The sequence below is a fragment of the Erpetoichthys calabaricus genome, chromosome 9 (assembly GCF_900747795.2).
Source record: "Erpetoichthys calabaricus chromosome 9, fErpCal1.3, whole genome shotgun sequence".
Classification (NCBI taxonomy): domain Eukaryota; kingdom Metazoa; phylum Chordata; class Cladistia; order Polypteriformes; family Polypteridae; genus Erpetoichthys; species Erpetoichthys calabaricus.
The window spans coordinates 141,674,899-141,694,362 of NC_041402.2; the positions used below are offsets into that span (position 1 = coordinate 141,674,899).

At 37.9% G+C, this 19,464-nt stretch overlaps 1 protein-coding gene across 1 annotated transcript in view; it reads left to right on the top strand.

The window, feature by feature from the left end:
• hoatz (HOATZ cilia and flagella associated protein) overlaps positions 1 to 19,464 on the top strand; it is a 57,361-nt gene that overhangs the window by 9,391 nt on the left and 28,506 nt on the right. The gene's annotated exons all lie outside the window — the stretch shown is intronic.

The following is a 19,464-nucleotide window of genomic DNA, read 5'->3' on the forward strand; positions in this document are numbered from 1 at the left end:
ATAAAATATAACTAGATGGGCTGAATTGGCATGGCATTGTCACTTGGTTCCTTGAGCAAGGCTACACATACTGTCTTATTCAATGACAGTGGCAGTATGGTTCAAGAGATTTGATTTTTTTTTCATTATGGAGCTTAGCAGGCATGTTTAATGGAGATATGGTTGGCTGCATAGTAAGAAGCTCTACTTAAGGAACTGCCACAGGTTTAAGATGGAAACAACACAGACTACGCTTAAGCCTTTAAGGGTAACTGCAGGTGTTTACCTATCAAAACATTCTATGAACCTGTATAATCCAGTTAAGGGTGACAGTTTGCAAGACACTATCCTAGCAACATCATTCACAAGGTAAAAATTGGCTCTGAAAATGGTGCCAGTTCTTTAGAAGGTGGAATAATGATTTACACTTAGTTATTCAAATTTTTTCAAAGTTAGTGACTTCTTTTGCCGCACAAATTAAAGTGAGCCAGCCACTTTACAGATCAGACAAATATGGTTAGAATTAAATTGCATATTATTTGCTTCTGCTTCTTGTTTTCTATTTAGAATTGCCTGTAGAAATATTTATTTACAAATCATTGTATTTATTAATAGCCTAATATTCTTCAGCACACAGGAAAGAACATGGATGTATAGTAGCATGTAGTTTATAAGTACAACTGTGTGATGAAATGTTTTAACTGTTTCTACTGTTGCTTTTCTTCACCTGTGTCTGTATAATCACCTTGATTATAAAAGAAAAACAGTTTAGCAGATCATTCATGTTACTCACATATTTATACAACCCCAGCATATTGTATCTTTTTATTACTTTCCAAATTAATCCACTGAGCTTACAGTTCTCATTTATTATGTATAAAAATGCAATGTTCAAGTGCTTATGGTAAAGTGCATTAATGTAAGTGTAAGTTAGTACTACAGTAGCATTTCACCTCACATATTGAGAGAAACTGAAGTGTTTTAGTGTTTTTCAGTAATTTATGGTTTTACTGACCTACACACAGCTTTTGCATTTTTTCTTGCAAGTCATCGACTCCTGATTTTATGACTATTGTTCACTTTATGTACGTACCACAATTCAACAATAATCAGACTAAAGTATCATTATTTGTCTTGACCTATTTAACAGAAAGTAACTAATGAACTAGGCATTTCATCTAACCTACTCCTTCACTCTCTACACCCTTAGCGGAGTACATCACTTTAGGTTCTAGTAATAATGTTGTGAATTTACACCAAGGGAGGAAAGTTGTACTCTACTGAAATGGAAATTTATGAAGTAGTCAAAATGTGATAGATTTTGTGAAACATTTAAAGCAAAAATAACGTATGACACAATCGTCGGCCAGACAGTCCCAGGACACCTTTTACCTTATTTCTCATCTAGGTGTCCCTAGTCTATCCAGCCTATGCCTCTCGTTTCATATCCAACTCATTAGTTGTCATGAGTTAACAGCTCTGTCCTTCTCTTCACCCAAGAGTCCAAAACATATGGCCTCAGGACAGGCAACAAAACTACAAAGTCTATCATTTGAGTTGAGCTGCAAGGGGTGTAAAAGTGTCATCTAGATATAGTTGGCATCACTCCCACACATAGTTTGGTTACAGAACCCATGCTACATTATCAGGGGTGGTCTATTTGCTGTTCTGTAGTTCTGATGTGTGAAAGGCTTCAGGCTTATGTGTGGATACTCACAAGCCCATGGCTGAGGGCTGTGCAATTGGAGTTTTCTGTGGTGGACAAGAAGGTTTCCTCAATGTGGCTACTAGTAGCAGAGATGAAAACTCTAACTATTACATGTGCATATGCACCAAACACATATTTGGAGTGTTCAGACTTCTTAGAGAAGGCAGGTGAGGTGCTTAAAGGTGCCTCTTTGTAGTCTTATTGAGTAACTTCAATGCTCACATTGGGAATGATGGAGTTACTTGGATGGTTGTGATTAGGAGGAATAGCCTGCCAGATCTGAATCAGAAGGGTGAGCCATTATTGTATTTCTTTGCTAGTCATGGATTGTCCATAACAAACACCATGTTTGAACACATGGAGGTTCAAAAGTGTACCTGGTACAAGGTCAGTGATAGACTTTAAACATGTATTTCAGAATATATTTGATGATGTTTATATAATTATGTCATTTTCAATGCCACTATTGTTAACTGACCCAAAGAGCACTGTGCATGATGTCACTGAAGTACCCACTTTAAAAGGTCATCACAAGGCACTCCTGGAAGATCTCATATTAGATGGAAACTCTTTGTGTAGTGTGTACTTTGCTTGCTATATTGTGTACAGGTTTAAGAAATTTTGCTTTAAATTTTGACTTCAAATTTTTTTTTTCTGATTTTGCTTTGACTAACAATTGGACAGATATCAGTTTCAATCTCTCATTCGAAATTTCTGTTAGAACACCAGCAACATATCCTCATACAAGTGAGTAACCTGTATTCTTTGACGGTTAGTATTACATGATGGCATTCGAAGTTTCATGGACAACCCCCTCCCCAGCTCTTTAATCAAATGCTAGTGTATCACTATAAATATAGTACTGCCAGTAATTTGGTTCCACTTCAAGCACTGCAGAGACCTGAACTAAGTTAATCATAGCAGGGGCAGGAGTAGTGGCTGAATAAATAAGAGACACATACAGATCTATGGGCGGCACGGTTGGCGCAGTGGGTAGCGCTGCTGCCTCGCAGTTGGGTGACCTGGGGACCTGGGGACCTGGGTTCGCTTCCCGGGTCCTCCCTGCGTGGAGTTTGCATGTTCTCCCCATGTCTGCGTGGGTTTCCTCCGGGCGCTCCAGTTTCCTCCCACAGTCCAAAGACATGCTGGTTAGGTGGATTGGCGATTCTAAATTGGCCCTAGTGTGTGCTTGGTGTGTGGGTGTGTTTGTGTGTGTCCTGTGGTGGGTTGGCACCCTGCCCGGGATTGGTTCCTGCCTTGTGCCCTGTGTTGGCTGGGATTGGCTCCAGCAGACCCCCGTGACCCTGTGTTCGGATTCAGCGGGTTGGAAAATGGATGGATGGATACAGATCTATAAGAAGGGATACAATTGAGCAAAAGAAGAGCACTGATAATTACACTGAAAAGATAAGTGAATCAGGAAAGGTAAAAGAAACTAATAAAGCTCTGGCCCAGAAGTTAGGAATGTCTTATTTAGGTACAAGGCCCTTGGTGTTCCTTGCGTCTTATTAATCTCCAAGTGTTTCTTCTAACTCCAGCTATGTAAAGGTCAATCTCTCTGTGAACAGTAAAATCAAATGATCTTGATTTTCATTCCAGTCCAAGTAGCTTTGACTGATTTTGTTTTGGCCCTTCAACCAACATGGACATAGTCTATTTCATTAGGCTAATGTGGCTGTGAGACTCGTCTCTGATTTTAGACATATTAGAGCTGTAATGATGGAGATGACACTCAGCAGAAAAAGAAACAGAGGAAGTTGTCCTAATATTTTATCCATGTGCTTTTTGAAGGCTGTTTCTGTTCTGGTGTGTGATTTGGTAGTTTTGTTCTGAAATTACACAAACTCTTGAGAAATGAATGTCCAAGATTCTGTCTTGAAGGCACTTCCTCTAAATCCCACTAATGTCATTGAGTATGTGTGCATTATACCCCTAGCCTAGATCTTCTCACAACTTCCTCTGCCTAAAATTTGAAAGGTTTAATGTCCCTGAGTTTAAAGGTTGATATATTGTGCGTGCAGGAGACTAAATGGAAGGGGAGTAAGGCCAGGTGGATCGGAGGTGGATTCAAATTGTTTTATTATGGTGTGGATGGGAGGAGAAATGGGGTAGGAGTTATTCTGAAGGAACAGTATGTCAAAAGTGTTTTGGAGGTGAAAAGAGTGTCAGGCAGAGTAATGATTATGAAGCTGGAAATTGGAGATGTGACGATGAATGTTGTTAGTGCATATGCACTGCAAGTTGGGTGTGCAATGGGTGAGATAGAAGATTTTTGGAGTGAGTTGGATGAAGTGATGAACAGTGTACCCAAGGGACAGAAAGTGGTGATTGGAGCGGATTTCAATGGGCATGTTGGTGAAGGGAACAGTGAAGACGAGGAGGTGATGGGTAGGTATGGTGTCAAGGAGAGGAATGAAAAAGGTCAGAGAATAGTGGATTTTGCCTAAAGGATGGACATGGCTGTGGTGAATACGTATTTTAAGAAGAGGGAGGAACATAGGGTTGCGTACAAGAGTGGAGGAAGATGCACACAGGTAGATTACATCCTATGCAGAAGAGTTGATTTGAAGGAGATGGAAGACTGCAAAGTGGTGGCAGGGGAAAGTGTAGTTAAGAAGCATAGGATGGTGGTCTGTAGGATTACATTGGAGATCAAGAAAAGGAAGAGAGTGAGGGCAGAGCCAAGGATCAAATGGTGGAAGTTGAAAAAGGAAGACTGCAAGGTTGAGTTTAGGGAGGAGGCGAGACAGGCACTGGGTGGCAGTGAAGAGTTACCAGACAGCTGGGAAACTACAGCAGATGCAGTAAGGGTGACAGCAAGAAGGGTGCTTGGCGTGACATCTGGAAAGAGGAAGGAGGAAAAGGAAACCTGGTGGTGGAATGAGGAAATACAGGAGAATATACAGAGGAAGAGGATGGCAAAGAAGAAGTGGGATAGTCAGAGAGATGCAGAAAGTAGACAAGAGTACAAGGAGATAAGGCGCAAGGTGAAGAGAGAGGTGGCGAAGGCTAAAGAAAAGGCATATGATGAGTTGTATGAAAGGTTGGACACTAAGGAGGGAGAAAAGAGCCTGTACCGAGACAGAGGGACCGAGCTGGGAAAGATGTGCAGCAGGTTAGGGTGATAAAGGATAAAGATGGAAACATACTCACAAGCGAGGAGAGTGTGTTGAGAAGATGGAAAGAGTACTTTGAGAGGCTGATGAATGAAGAGAACGAGAGAAAGAAGGGGTTGAATGATGTGGAGATCGTGAATCAGGATTAGCAAGGAGGAAGTAAGGACAGCTATGAAGAGGATGAAAAATGGAAAGGCTGTTGGTCCAGACGACATACCTATGGAAGCATGGAGGTGTTTAGTAGAGATGGCAGTGGAGTTTTTAACTAGATTGTTTAATGGAATCTTGGAAAGTGAGAGGATGCCTGAGGAGTGGAGAAGAAGTGTACTGGTGCCGATATTTAAGAATAAAGGGGATGTGCAGGACTGCAGTAACTACGGGGGAATAAAATTGATGAGCCACAGCATGAAGTTATGGGAAAGAGTAGTGGAAGCTAGGTTAAGAAGTGAGGTGATGAATAGTGAGCAGCAGTATGGTTTAATGCCAAGAAAGAGCACCACAGATGCAATGTTTGCTCTGAGGATGTTGATGGAGAAGTTTAGAGAAGGCCAGAAGAAGCTGCATTGCGTCTTTGTGGACCTGGAGAAAGCATATGACAGGGTGCCTCGAGAGTAGCTGTGGTATTGTATGAGGAGAAGTCAGGAGTGGCAGAGAATTACGTAAGAATTGTACAGGATATGTACGAGGGAAGTGTGACAGTGGTGAGGTCTGCAGTAGGAGTGACGGATGCATTCAAGTTGGAGGTGGGATTATATCAGGGATTGGCTCTGAGCCCTTTCTTATTTGCAATGGTGATGGACAAGTTGACAGATGAGATTAGACAGGAGTCCCCGTGGACTATGATGTTTGCTGATGACATTGTGATCTGTAGTGATAGTAGGGAGCAGGTTGAGGAGACCCTGGAGAGGTGGAGATATGCTCTAGAGAGGAGAGGAATGAAGGTCAGTAGGAACAAGACACAATACATGTGTGTAAATGAGATGGAGGTCAGTGAAATGTTGAGGATGCAGGGAGTAGAGCTGGCGAAGGTGAATGAGTTTAAATACTTGGGATCAACAGTACAGAGTAATGGGGATTGTGGAAGAGAAGTGAAAAAGAGAGTGCAGGCAGAGTGGAATGGGTGGAGAAGAGTGTCAGGAGTAATTTGTGACAGACGGGTATCAGGAAGAGTGAAAGGGAAGGTCTACAGGACGGTAGTGAGACCAGCTATGTTATATGGGTTGGAGATGGTGGCACTGACCAGAAAGCAAGAGACAGAGCTGGAGGTAGCAGAGTTAAAGATGCTAAGATTTGCACTGGGTGTGACGAGGATGGATAGGATTAGAAATGAGTACATTAGAGGGTCAGCTCAAGTTGGACGGTTAGGAGACAAAGTCAGAGAGGCGAGATTGCGTTGGTTTGTACATGTACAGAGGAGAGATGCTGGGTATATTGGGAGAAGGATGCTAAGGATAGAGCTGCCACGGAAGAGGAAAAGAGGAAGGCCTAAGCGAAGGTTTATGGATGTGGTGAGAGAGGACATGCAGGTGATGGGTATAACAGAACAAGATGCAGAGGACAGAAAGATATGGAAGAAGATGATCTGCTGTGGCAACTCCTAGCGGGAGCAGCCGAAAGAAGAAAAAGTAGAATGTCCCTGAGTTTATCAGAGTAATCTAATTGAGAAGGGAAATACTTTCTTAGATATAAACTAAAAAAGGAAAGAAAGATATGAGCAGCAAAATCATTCAGTATAAAAAATATCACCTTTTATTATTACAGAGCAAGGAAAGAAGTTCAGAAAACTATGAACAGGGCAAGGTATAGTCAGAAGGCCAAAAGATTACAATAGAAGAGAAGGACAGTGGAGTACAAGATTTGGTATTAAGCAGAAGAATGAATAAAGATAGCCATACCTGAAAGTATAAAATTAAACATAACAGCAGTGCTTTGACAAGGGCCCATTAGACATGATATTGCAAGGAATTAACAACTACTGTGGATGTTGAGGTTAAGCAATTAGATAGATAGATAGATAGATAGATAGATAGATAGATACTTTATTAATCCCAATGGGAAATTCACATTGAATTGAAGGTCCAAGTCAAAATGTTAGACTTGTATAGGAAAAGGCAAATCAAAGGCAAAACAAGTGGTAAAGTATTTAAGGAGAAGAGCTTTGGACTAAAGAAAGTGTAAGTATAATGCATTGCTATTAATGTGCATAAACTGAGATATGCAAAATGTATGTACCTGTATAACTTATGCTGTTACATATCACAACCGGTCTGTTTCATATGTTCAAATTTAATTTAATAAGCTAGTCTTGCTTATTAATCATATGGGGGGCTGCTCTTACTCTATATAAGTTTGAAACGGCAACTCTTGGGACTTCTCAATTAGGTTAAACTGTTTAAGGGGTCATGATGCCCACCGCAGGGACCTGTAAAACCATGTCTTATTCCGCAGCATAGGGTCTCATCTGTTTTAAGGATTATCTTAAGACCACTGCTATTTGAAGAGCACAAAATGAAATTAAAGTGGAAAAATATAACAAAAACAGTATTTTTAAAATGTTGATGCTTCCCTTTCTCTGCCAGAGACCTGCACCCACTGAATGTACAGCTGCTTGTCTAAACAAGTAAACCAAGATTTCCAATTTCCTTTTAAATTACTGAAAATCCAATCTTCTTCTCCGCCCATCCCGCTTGGGCAAGTGATTGATAATGCCAATTTGTTTAGTGATTGTTCACTTCCTTTCCGCTGTTGATGTGAATGGTAGGGTCGTAAGATGAAGTGGCCTGTTTCTATTTCTGTGTCCTTAATCAGTACGGTTCACTGTATATTGACAAGCACTGAAAGGTTTATTGGGGCCTCATCTTCGACAAAGACGGATCACAAGGATCAGCCTAAAGGAGAATAAATTATGGCAGAGCAAAGAAAAAGTTGATCTGCATTTATAAGGCATTTGTTTCTGACATCTACTAAGGGCAGTTCTGTATTAAGATAATGTACCTTTGCATTGCAAAATGGTACTGTCCCATATTTGGGAGAATTTGTGTTTTATTCCGCATGTTCTTTAGACCAAAACACATACTTCCAACTAAATTAACCATGCTTATATTCAGGATATCTTTGCAGACAGATATAGACATCCCAGATGCACCGAGCATAGAACAAAAATTTGGTCTGAACATCATTTTTTCAAAAAGGTAGATAAACATTGGTAAGGATATTTTATTTTTAGTAAATACCTATTTATCAACATACATCCATCCACTTTTTCAACAATTTATCCAGTTAGGGTTACAGTGCCTATTCTAGCAGCTCTGTGCACAAGGAGGTAATCACTCTGTATAGAGAGTCGGTTCATCACAGGATACATTTTCACACTCATATCCACTGATGCTAGGCCAATTTAGAGTTACCCGAGCCTGCAGAGGTTTATGATATGAAAAGAAAATAGAAGTGCGCAGAGGAAATCCTTCACTACATTTGTTATCAAAATGTTAGCATTCAAAAGGAAAAATAGTTTTAGGAATGGTCCCAACTAAGCTGCTTCAGCTTGTGGTGGAAATTCCATTTAATGATCCATACATCCATTCCTTAATTACCACTAATTAGCCTAGTATGTATATCTTTAGTACCTGTGAGGAAAACTAGATTATCATGAGAATAACCCCATATACATTTCCTATTAAAGACTCTTTACTGTCAAAACAAAAAAAGACCTCTGCAAAGTGATCTAAATTAATTTTAAATATAAAACACACAATAGTTGATTGCATAAGTATTTAGTAGATGCAGCTTTGTCAGACAAGACAGCCTGAGTTCCCATTCTGCTTTGCATAACAGGGTGTATGGAGATAACAATTGAACTCTGAATTCAATTGCGATCTGAACTCTGACACTCCAAGACATTACCATGGTTGTTTTTAAGCCATTCCTGTCTTAGCTTTGAATTTTTGGTTCAGGTTGTTGTCTAGATGGTGAACAAATCTTCTCCTAAGACATAGGTTTCTTGAAAACTGCATTAGGTTTTCCTCTAGGATTTTCCTGTAATTTGCTGCATTCATTTTGCCCTCACAAATTTCCATGTTCTGTTGTTGCGAAACATCCCCACAGCATGAAGCTACCATTACCAGGATTCACAGTAGGGATGGTGTGTTTTTGATAATGCTCAGTGTTCAAACAAGGTATTTAGTCTGATGGCCAAAAAGCTTAAACCATAAAACCTTCTTCCAGCTGTTTTCAGAGTCTCCCATATGCCTTCTGTGAAGATATCATGTGCACTTTTTAAACAGTGGCTTTCTCTTTGACACTCTCACATAAATCTGTGACTGGTGAAGTACACAGCCAACAGTTGTTGTATGCACAGGCCCTGTAATTTAACCACTGTCGCTTGTAACTCCTTCAGAGTTCTCATAGGTCTGTTGGTGGCCTGCCTTACTAGTCTTCTTCTTTTATGATCACTCAGTTTTTGTGGACAGCTTGCTGTAGGCTAATTTACAGCTCTGCCATACTCCTCCTGTGTTCCTAATTATTGATTTAACTGGACCCAAAGGGATATCCAGTAACTGGATATTTTCTTCTATTCTCCTGACTTGTGCTTTTCAATTAACTTTGCATGGATTTGCTTGGAGTGTTCTTTTCTTTCTTCATTTTGTAGGTTAGGCCATGATTCTGACTCACCACAAGATAAACCTTCCAGATAAGGTGCATTTATACTACAATCAATTGAAACCAAAGGACTTCAGGCAGGCGAGCCAGGCGATCTCCATTAAACTAATTATGTGACTTCTAAAACCAATCAGCTGCAGCAGTGAGGATTTAGATGTGTCATATGAATTAATACTTATGCAATTGGATATTTTGTGTTTTATACTTGTAATTGATTTAGACCACTTTGAGAGATCTTTGTTCATTTTGACATTAAGGTGACTATTTCTGTTAATCAGTGTTAAAAAAAGCCAAATAAAATCCACAGTGATTCAATATTTTATAACAATAATTCCATCCAGGCGCTGCACTCAAGCCCAGGACTCTGGAGATGTCAAGCTGTATCACTAACTAGCCCGCTACTGTACTTCCATCATATGTATAATATAAATAATTCTGTAACCTTTGTTAGATTGCAAACTATTATTATTGTACAGGATAATGGATTCTTTAATTTCCTAATGTTCTTTTGAGCCTATGTTCTTCAATACATATCACAGAGAAACATAGCCAGGGACCCGTACTGAAAGACACCCCAACTACTGCAGGGCACACAATTTTCAGTCTCAAATTGACCTCTAACTATTGACTTTGTGGGATAAGGGACATAACCGAAGTAACCTCAGAAAAACTGCAGAAAACATTGTCACCAGCTCAGGAATCAAGCCCGGGTCTTTGGGACTGTGAAGCAACAGCATTATAAACCACTGTGGTCCTCTATAAATACATTTGTTGTTCCTAATTATGTCCAAGAATATCTTCTATCTAGAAGTGACAGTCAGTCCTACTTTTGTGACTTGACAGCACTATGTTTTACACCTGCCATAACTCCTTGATTCTATTGCAGCAATGGGAGTAACTCAATTAGCAAGATGAATTCATTCAGAACCAATGCTAACCTACACATCTATCCTGTTGATCAATGTCTTAGTCTCCCCTGCCTCCCACGTTCATTCTGTTTAATAGATGGTCATTTCTGACAGTGAATCCTCCTAAGTTATTACTCATAAGGGCATTGATCTCTTTTCATCAAGAGTTTACTGCAAACTTGGCTGGAAACCCATAGCAAGACAGCTTCCATAAATGGCTTTCATCACTTTCTGCTCTATGTCCTAGGTGTGGGACAACAGTGGCCCAGCTGACCCTTACAGTGTACAGTATTTCCAGTCAATTCATTTCATAATTAACAAGCATATTAATCAATATATTTAATAAAGTATTTTTGGTTGGCTTTAAGACAAAAAGTGAGTCACGTGTCAAGTCAACTGGCCTCCATCAGACTAAAAACAGGGAAGCCTTTCAAATTTTATGTCTAGATAGTTGTCCTTTTTAATTATTTGTCTCTGATTTGTTGTGTATTTCTTCTTGATTGTACAATATTTGTGTTTACTTAGTAAAGTGCCTTTTGATTGCACTGTTTGTGAGGAATGCTGCAAAAATAGAGATAGATTCTGACATTAATGGATGACACAGTGGTTAGTGCTGCTCCCTCACAATCCAAGGGACCTAGGTTCTAATCCTGGGCTGGAATTTTACTGCCTACTTTAAGTTTTTGTTCTCCTTATATCTCTCTAAAAATTCTCCATTCCTCTTACATCCCAAAAATGTGCATTTTAGGTTGACTGTTTCATCTAAACTGACCTAGTGGATATGAGTATAAATCCTTACCCAAGAGGACAGGATAATTTCTGACACCCTGCTACCTTGCAAATGGTGTTTTAAATGGGATGATTGGATAATTCATTCATTCATTTATTAATGTAAACTGCATTCACTACAGCCATGATGGTTTCTATATCTTGAGTTTATATAATATATAGCGTAAATGCACACAAAACACTCATATGAGGTCCCGCATATATGGCACAATTTTAAAGATTTAATTTAAATTTACAAAAGCTTTCACATGAGAGGCTTTTAAAATATGCATATACTGTACTTATGTAATCAATTTTTAGGCTGTCAGGTAAAACCAATATACAACTAGTTATACTTTGTTAATAATTCTTGAGCAAAATTACATATTTCCTTTGTCTCAACAGTTTCATTGGATGTTTTCCTCTCTTTAAAAACATACTTGTTCAAACATATAAGATTATTCACTCTTTTAGTATTGGCAAGTTTTATATTTTAATAGGGTCACTCAAAAACATCCATACATTGCTTTGAGCATCATATTTTGAGCATAATTTATGATTTATAGGGCGACAAGTGACCTAAGCATTTGTTCATTGTTATGATTAGTATTTTTATTTAACTTTTCCTGTGTGTCATTGAGGGCGGCACGGTGGTGCAGTGGGTATCGCTGCTGCCTCGCAGTTGGGAGACCTGGTGACCTGGGTTCACTTCCCGGGTCCTCCCTGCTTGGAGTTTGCATGTTCTCCCCGTGTCTGCGTGGGTTTCCTCCGGGCGCTCCGGTTTCCTCCCACAGTCCAAACACATGCAGGTTAGGTGGATTGGCGATTCTAAATTGGCCCTAGTGTGTGCTTGGTGTGTGGGTGTGTTTGTGTGTGTCCTGCGGTGGGTTGGCACCCTGCCCGGGATTGGTTCCTGCCTTGTGCCCTGTGTTGGCTGGGATTGGCTCCAGCAGACCCCCGTGACCCTGTGTTTGGATTCAGCGGGTTGGAAAATGGATGGATGGATGGATGTGTGTCATTGAGGTTATTTGTAAAAGTTTAACATAATTTTTAAGGTTTTAACAGCAACAGGCATCAAATCCAATATTTGTGTTTGTTTCGATTAAATTCAATTATTTTTTGCATCCTTTCTGATGCCATTTTGTGGCTTATGACAGTATCTGGCATGGGATTAGTTTCTAAAAACTATTTGTTACCTTTCTTTTACTTTTATGGATAGCTTTATAAAGGCAATAACAATCAGTGGAAAGGAAGAGTGTGAGGAAAATGACGGGACTCTGATGAATTAGCTGCATGGAGGCACACATCTTGGGCAAGCAAAGCTACAAGGGCATCATTGCCATGATGTGTTTACCCATTAAGGGGTGTGGTCTTGGAGGTCATGACCTGTGACTCACTAGTGAGGCAATATAAAGGTCGGTATGATGCATTTCGTGGCCATCTAATATTTCAGATAAAACCTCAATTCTTTGTTTGACTTTTAGTGTCCTCATCCTGGGCTTTGACTGATGATAACAAATTTTGGTTTCTGTTTGAGCTTTGGTGAAAGATAGGATGGATCTCTGGTTTAGACTTTTGGCTCGGATTTTTCATTACACTTCATCTTCTTGTCTCATACATTCACAACTGCCTCCTGCTTCTTTCAAGGCAGGACATTAATTACTCTGAGCACATTATATAGATAAGTCCCTGCATAAGGAAAAAAGTCCGTAGTTACTGTGCTTAGGTCAATCTAGGATTCAGTATAGTTTAATCAGATGGGTTTGGGTTTTTTTTTTTTTTTAGCCCTTGATGGTTTGTTTATCCATGGTTGTATTATTTTTTCACCAAAAATAAAGATTTCAAGCATCAGATATTGCTGTTAACATTTTGTTAAGTAGCTACCCATCCCTTTAAATTTCTGTATATAAGTGATGACACCATGTTCAGGTTCTGTTTGCAAAGAACATTGTACACTTCCACACCAATGTGATCATGTAGCTGAAATCTCCACCCTTATTATCATAAGTAGACAAATGTACCAATGCCGTACTATGGCATATGTGGCTTCTGATTTTTTGTGGTAGAGTCCTAAGGTAATACTATTCCCCTCTTTACTTTATTTTTTTATATTTTTTATTGATTTTAATTAAAAGCAAATGATAACCCATACAATGAAATCAAACTTAACAAACTGAAGTTCAACCCTCATCCAAAAGAAAGTGAGGAAAGCCAACCAACAAAGCAAATCTTTAAAAGCAGCAAGTAAGGAAGAGTATCCTTTTCCCCTGAAATAGAGGCTTATACTACAATGTTATTGATTAGCTCTTGTCATATTTTAAAAATACTTTATTAAGTAGACTTTAACACAATGTTCCAAATGACATACTTTAACCACATCGTCAAGGTTTGCTGCAATTATAGCTGAACACTTCCAACAAGCAAATTCGACTGTTGTATCAGAATAGGTGATAAAGTTTACCTTTATTTGTGTATAAATTAACTTAAAGTTTCTAATTATGCTCAAAATATAAATAAGCAGAGTAAAATGAGTGTTGGTTGAAATAATACAATGTGATAATAAGCTACCAGGTGGCTTTTTGTCTTAATATGTTTATTAGTCCCTGGAGTGGATTGGTCTTTGCTCCTGCATGGCCTTTAATGGAATGGCAGAAACAGGCAGCATGGCCTGGCCTCCTCTTCTCAGGCTAGAAAAAGGCAGAGAGCAAATTTCTTTATTACTCCTGTTTTTATGTTGGTCTGGCCTCTTTAATGTACCTCCCAAACCAATGGAGTATCATAGTGTACAACAGCGACTCCCAAACTCATTCTTGTCTACCCACTATGGCTGCAGGATTTTGTTCGAAACCAGATTCACAATCAGTAATAATGAACGATAGTAACTCATCTTACTTAATTACCAGGTCTGTTTTTCTTTCCTCATATTCTGCATTCCGAAAAGCACAGCAGTATGATTTTCACAATCATAAGACATTTGGAAATATTTTTGTTATACCTTTAAATGCTTAATTCTCTTTTGTTGTTTTCCTATTATTTTGCCCATTTTTTTTCTACTTTTCTCCCTTCATTGTATCCTGATAAAGATGATTAAAAACTATCAAAAGAGACACCTTAGCAAACAAGAATGATAAAAAGGCTGCAACTTAATTAATTAGTAAATCATTAAATGAGCAGAACATCTTGAAAATTATAATGAAAATGATTTGAAAATATTGTTAAAAAGTAAAAAAAACAATGCATTATCACCATATAACTGTTTAACACATTTTAATAGTAATTTACCAAAATTAGTTTTGCAATTTCTACATTGACACTAAAAGACAGAAACTGGAAAATAACAATTGACTTAATTAGGAATCTAATTAAAAAATAACTTGGTTGGGACAAAAAACCTGCAGCCACAGTGAATCCCCTGGACTGAGTTTGAGGACCTCTAATGTAGACCAATGCCCCAGCTTCATTCCAGTCCTGGCTTTCCTCTTGGATGGGAAAGGAGTGCCATAATTTCCACCTATCCCTTCCATTCCAGGCTATCCTGGCATGTGAATTACCTTTCATCTCAGCTCACCTGTATTCCCCCAGACTAGCTAACCAGTCAGTTTCTGAGATTTTATCTATGCTAGTTCTAACCTGTACTAAGTTAACACAAGTGGTTTCTAAAGTATTGTTTTTTTATAAGTACATATTTTGTCATAATATCATTACACCATGCTCATGACAGCTCCACAGTGCAAAATCCAGTAGGTTCAAATCAGATTGACAGAAATAAGCTACAAATAATATACAAGATTAAAGGGGAAATGAGACACTCATCTGACTTGCCTTAAGTATTCAGTTTATTACTGAAAGTGGCTATTTGGTATTTTGATTTTACAACATTTGGATAGAGAGAACCTACAGACTGTGGTTTGTCTTAGCGTCAGCTTGAAAGTGGGCAGAAATATATTTGACACCTCACATTTTTTATTTAAATAACAGAATACTATACTAAAACACAAAAAACATAGTAAATGCAAAAATGCTTTCCAGAAAAAAATCCATCAACTGAAAACTCAGCCCCCACCTGACTCAAGGAGTCATACAATAAGACGAGACCAAATCTAAAGTGTTTCTATATATAGAATAAAGCAACTAATAAAATAAACATGTTTGTGGACTCAAACCCTTGTTCATGTAACTTTTTTCAAGAGTGCTCTGTTTCCTCTGAAGGTCCAAAGACACATTGCGACATTGATTGCTAATGCTTAGTTGACCCTAGTGCAAGTGTTTATGTGAGTCCATTTCAGAGTACATTACTGCCTTACATATTTTGTAGGGCCTGATCAGTTGCTTCAAACCCAGAGTCAGACAAATAAAGAAAATAACATAGGTTGAAATATTTTATAGACTAGTGGGCTTTGCCCCCTGCTTGCTTCGCTTGCCAACCCCCGCTTTTGTTTTTCCGGATACACACATTTAAGATTTTTTTCTTTCGAGTCCCAACGTGCTGAATCTTTTTAATGAGGTCAGTGAGATATGTGTTTAATGACTTTGTACCATAATTCAGGATAGCTGTCTCTGTTTGGAATTTCAGCACAGACAAAACGATCTACATCATCAGCAGTTAATAATTTTTTTTGCAAAGTAACCAATAAATGCATATTTGGTAAACTTTGTTTTTGAAATTCTCTTGACTTAAACTTCAAAGACTTACAATATTTACATATTTCTGACATATCACCTATGTCCATATATTCGCTCTCTATTCGCCTTTTCGTTATTTCGGCGAGTAATAATTTCTCTTTCTTTGCGCTAATGCGATGTTTACTTTCTTTTTTTTGACACTGTCATTTTTTTCTGCTTTCATATTCTGTATCTTGCTCTGCATGTGTTTCGCGCCTACGTTTTTTTGAGTTTTTTGAATTCCGGTTTTCATTATCTCTAACCTGCTCTGCATGTGTTTGGCCCCCTTGTTTTTTACCCTTTTTATGACGTTTTACTTTGTTTTCTACTCTGTCTTTTATTTCTGACCTCGCTTTATCCTGCTTTTTTTTTAGTGACACCTGGTCTGTGGTGCTTATTTTCCCTTTTTCGAGTAATCATTTCTATTTGTTTGCACTCCTGCGATCTTTACTTTCTTTTTTTTATACTTTCTAATGTTCCTACTTTCATATTCTTTAACTTTCTCCACATGTGTATCGCGCCAGCTATTTTTTTTTTTTTGAGCCTTTCGAATTCCACTGCTTCCATAATCTCTAACCTGCTCTGCATGAGTATAGCGCAAACGTCCCGATTGGACGTGCTTTTTTTTCAGTTCCACTTGTTCCGGGCTGATAATTACTTACCATTACTTTCATAATCTCTAACCTGCTCTGCATGTGTATAGCGCAAACGTCCCGATTGGACATGCTTTTTTTTCAATTCCACTTATTCCAGGCTGATAATTACTTTCCTTATTTTCTGAATTTGCACCTAGATTATTCTTTTTCTTTTTTGTCTCTCCAACACTTTTGAGTCTCTTTTCTCCGTGCTACTTTCTTCTTTGCTTTGTCGTCTACGTTTCATTTATAACGTATTGTCCTTATATGCTTTATATGCGCTGAGAGCCCTGGATTTGTGTGTGCTCAAAGCCAAAACATGAGTGAGTGTGTTGCTGGCTGCCCTTGCTCTTATGTATTTGTAAGTAGGGCGTGTCTTGCAAGAATCTCATGTTCTACGTCATCGCAAGACAGTCCTGGGTCAATCTCTTGGCACAAAGACTCATGTTTAAGGTCCCTGTGAGACGCTCCGTGTCCAATCTCTCTAGTCTCGCGGATCTTTTAAGTGTCTTCCATGATCTTAACGTGAAGATCACATATCATAGCCGTACTGTTTCTCTACAGGATTTTTTTTTATAATAGAGAAAAATAATAAGACTGAACAATGTCTATACTTTTAAGGTTAAACAATACATCCAGAAAAACTTGGGAAATCCCACACTTTGGTGTCTGCATCTCCTTTCTCTCTCTCTCTTGTTTATCTATCCATCTTTTAACAAGTAGTTGAGTGAATGTCCTATCAGCATTGTCTTACATCTTTCTTTGTTACAGGAGACTCGTGTTTCTAAAAGCCACATGGCCATTTCTTTTTAGTTAATCAACTCTACCCTTTTCACCCTTTGTATCTGTTTTTTAAACAAACCACCTTAGTGGTAATGTCAAGGTCATCTGCTGGTCATTTTATGGAAGCTTTGTGAATTCCCAAACCTCTTGACTGCCATAAATAACCAAATAATGCTCCAGTCTAAAATGATGAAAGTTTGTTTTCATAGTTTCAATAATAGCGAAGCAGTTCATCTGATAAAAAGCAGGATTAATTGGTGTTTAGGTGTAATTTGTAAAATACTTTTCTTTATATTTAATTTATTTTTAATAGCATGCAACTCAATATTATAATAATAACATAGTAGTTACAACCATTTACTTTGAAATGAATACAGAGAAAACAAAGAGAAATAGAAATACAAAGGAAAAAAAGGTTTAATTATATTTCTAGTATTTCTTTTCAGTTTTAATTATAAAACATGTGCTGTAACTGAAAATGAAATCCAAAATAATGCCCTGATAAGTACATGGTGTGTTAGCTGAGGAAATGAAACATAATGCTCTTTGTACATAATATTCTTAGTTATAACCGTAATTTGCCAGGAAATGACATACAGAAAAGCCATTTTCCTATTATGCCTGCATCTCAGGCTATGTGTTTCCCCCAAATTACTGACAGGAGCTGCCAGAGCTGCTTCCTCTGAGGCTCTGTGCTCATTAAACTTCCTCTTTTCCCTACCCAACAGCTAAAAATCCCTTTCAATATTCAGGATGCATTTAGCTCATTCATTTGTGCTCACAGACCATGGGACAATATCATTTTAAGCCCTAGATATAACAAGAATCCCTTCAATGTCTTTGTCTGTGTTGAGCTTTGGCAAAGTGTTGAGCTAAGTTATATATAATTATAGTCCATTTATTTGACCTGCTTCAGTCAATAGTACATTTTGTGGCATAATGGTTAAGGTATTGGAAATGTTGGGACTTCAAGTTGTGCATTCAAATCCTGCTACAGGGACTGTGTGTGACCATCAGCAAGTCATTTCACCTGCCTGTGGTCCAACTGGAAAGAACTAAAACAATTATAACCAATTGTAACTTAAATGTACATTTTCTTGGATAAAGTCATCAGCCAAATAATAAGAGTTGAAACATACAATTATGCATAAACTCTATATTTTTATGATAATTTTACGTGGATAATTTTATTCATTCTCATTAATCAGCTTTGATCAAATCTGGTAATTACAAGCCAGTTGATGTAGCTTGAATCATATGGAAATTAAGAAAAGAGACTATAAAAGGGAAAAGATAAAATGATTACTTATGTAAAAGTGGGTTAAGTGGCTGTCAGCAAATCATTTGGTTTCATTTCAGTTTTTTTTTCTTTTTTCTTTTATCTTGCTTGTGTTACTTGGATGGAACTTTTTTGATTCCATTTAGGCTTTGGAACATGCAGATTACAATTCTAATAGAAATTTTCCTAATTAGAATTTAATTAATTTGGTTGAATTATTTTTGTATCTTTTCAATGCCATATTGTTTTTCATTGTCGTTGCCATTTTGTGAAATGATCACATTGCTGGTAAACAATCCAGAAAGTGTATGGCTGTGACATCATGGTATAAAGTCTGTGACAAATTCTTTTTATTCATGACAGTTAATGGAGTGAAAACCAAGAGCCTGGTGCATTGTAGTTCTGATTGTGTTCTTGGGAAACAAATTCTTGCAAATGAAATTTTGACTATGATTTAGAATTCAGATTTGTTTGTCTGGTTACACATCTTTGCCTGTTTTCTTGTCCGCATCTTATCTTGTGGTTCCAGTACAATTTTTTTTTTTTCTCTCCCACTCTTTCTGGCAACATTAGACAGGTGAAATCTTAGTTTACTAATTGGCTGAAGTTTAACAAAATGTCAAGTATAGTGTTTGGTATTAATTGCCCAAAGTTCAGAATGTTTCACAAGGTCCTTTCAAACTACCAGTATTGGAAATTAAGCTGTAGTGTGTAGATGGGTACATAATTTGCATAAATACAAAAATCAAGGGGTTATGGCATGAGAATCTTTTCCTTTATTAGGTGATGTCATAAGCAGTATCTGTTTTATTTGTACTAAACTGGAAGTAAAGTTCCATCAAGCTGGATTTATTGTATTTTATGAAAAAGAAGAGCAAGTGTTTTCTAAAGGTGATATAAAGGTGTAGGCTAAACTAGAATTGGATATTACTGCTACGTAAAATGTATATAAAAGGAGAGGGAAGCC